Source organism: Ostrea edulis, chromosome 2, assembly GCF_947568905.1.
Source record: "Ostrea edulis chromosome 2, xbOstEdul1.1, whole genome shotgun sequence".
Taxonomy (NCBI): domain Eukaryota; kingdom Metazoa; phylum Mollusca; class Bivalvia; order Ostreida; family Ostreidae; genus Ostrea; species Ostrea edulis.
This window is the reverse complement of record NC_079165.1, coordinates 108,505,838-108,508,215: the sequence shown is the minus strand read 5'-3', so window position 1 is coordinate 108,508,215 and position 2,378 is coordinate 108,505,838. Positions and strand designations below refer to the sequence as shown.

General features: G+C 37.2%; 1 long non-coding RNA gene across 1 annotated transcript in view; it reads right to left on the bottom strand.

The window, feature by feature from the left end:
• LOC130052057 (uncharacterized) overlaps positions 1-1,282 on the bottom strand; it is a 2,363-nt gene extending 1,081 nt beyond the window's left edge. Inside the window, exon 1 of the long non-coding RNA XR_008800414.1 lies at positions 900-1,282. This is a non-coding gene — a long non-coding RNA (uncharacterized LOC130052057). The remainder of the gene's footprint in view (positions 1-899) is intronic.
• Positions 1,283-2,378: the final 1,096 nt, after the last annotated feature.

The following is a 2,378-nucleotide window of genomic DNA, read 5'->3' as shown; positions in this document are numbered from 1 at the left end:
TCTTTAGAAAATTACTTTCTTACCAATATATCAATATACTTTCCCCAAAGCAGTAAAGTTTAATATATTTATTGAACGGATTTTTTTTTATAAACTGGTGGTGTCTTTCATGGTCTTCTTCCTCACTGGAAAAATACTGTTGTCTTGTTAATACATGGTTTTGAAGTGGACATTGTTTTCAGAAGTAAGGATGTAGATGTAAATCATGTTTTCCCCACAACCCCTGGCCAATGGATTTGAATAATTAGGATCTAGGATGAACTAAAAATTGTCTACCACAGCCACATACAAACAAGAGGCCCAAGGGCCACATCGCTCACCTGAGTCACTTTGGCTCATACATATGTATTTAAAGATTTTTCCTATATATTTGTATGCAAAACTTTGATCCCCCATGTGACCCCATTCTACCCCTGGGAGCCATAATTTTCACAAACTGAAATATGTCAGGAAGCTTTCATGTCAATATCAGCTTTTCTGGCTCAGTGGTTCTTGAGAAAATGATTTTTAAACATTTTCCTTATATATTTCTATGTAAAACTTTGATCCCCTATTGTGGCCACATCCAGCCCCCAGGGGCCATGATTTTAATAAACGTGAATTTGTACTACGCCAGTAAGCTGTCATGTAAATTTCAGCTTTTCTGGCCGAGTGGCTCTTGATTAGAAGATTTTTGAATGACCTCACCCTATTTTTGCATTTTTGTGATTATCTCCCCTTTGAAAGGGACATGACCCTTCTTTTGAACAAACTTGAAAGCCCTTTACTCAAGGATGCTTTGTGGGAAGTTTGGTTGAAATTGGTCCAGCGGTTCTTGAGAAGAAGTAAAACGTTTATGACGCCGACGACGACAGACGACGAGCCTTTGGCTCAGGTGAGCTAAAATTATAAATGCTCACCATTTACGAATATCACAGTTTATCATTCCTGTCGGTGCATGGAGTAAACTGCCAATCTGCAAGATATTTAATTATCAAATACTTTTATGCTATTATCTAAACTGAGCACACTAAAACCTGTAATTCATATAATACAACACAAGAGATGTTTCTAAAACACATATGCCCCCCAAGTTGCAAAATTGAAAGGGTTATACCCGTGCCTCATTTAATTGATAGTAGTATCACCAATTCAAAATATTGAGCAGACAATACCTTCCTATGTCAAGAGTGGACTGACCATGTGACCTAAGAATCAATAGGGGTCATCTACTCCTTATATATGCTGTACAAGTGTACCAAGTTTGTTGTCAATCAACCAATTAATTCGTAAAATATAGGAAACACCCCCCTTAATGTATTGAATAGTATGAAGGAGAAAGCATGGGCAGGAAGATAGACATGAACTCTAATAAGCCATATAGGAGGAGAAGCGTTCACAAACTATTTTATACCCTACACCCCTCAGATCCACTTTAACTTTAAGGATAGCAATTGGATCCTCCTGTCCCTACAACTTGCACATCTACAAATGGCATTGAAGCATTGTATAAATTCTCAAGTCTATCAGATAAGCCATATAGGAGAAGTGTTCACAAGATATTTTAACATCCTCCACCCCTTTTAGATCCACTATATCTTTTAGGAAAAACTTTGGATCCTCCCATTCCGACAATATGCACATCTACAAATGACAATTAAGCATTGTACAAAGTTTCAAGTCTATCCAATAAGCCATATGGGAGGAGAAGAGTTCATAAGCTATTTTACATCTTCCACCCCTCTTAGATCCATGATAACTCTTAGGAAAACAATTGGATCCTCCCGTCCCAACAATATTCACATCTGCAAATGACAATGAAGCATTGTACAAAGTTTCAAGTCTATCTGATAAGCCATATAGGTGGAGAAGCGTTCACAAGATTTCGTGACAGAAGGAAGAACGGACAGAAAGTACAAATACAATATGTCTCCCCCTGGAAGAGGGAAGATATAATTATATGAGTGCATGTTTATATACACACAGCACTAAACATAACTTAAAGTAATTCCACCCTCCTATGATGTCATCAGATTTTGCAAAATCAATGATTTATTTAGATGTATGCATGATAGGAACATAAATTTTGTTAGTCTTTTCCGATAGTTATTGTAAAAAAAAAAACCTTGTTAAAACAAGAGGTACTGTGAGCAATGCTCACTAAGAATGCCCCCCGCTTACCCCAATCTCCTAAACGGTGTTGGAAATAGGTAAAACTTCAATATTATGATCCAAAAGGTATCTAGGAACACAGCATCTCCATGCGATGAAAAAAGCCGTTAAAGAATTTAAATGGAAACCATATTGCTACTTTGATGTCCAGTGCGCGTGACCTTTGACCTTTTGACCCCAAAATCGATAGGGAACATCTTCATCCCATGGGTAGTCCATATATATGA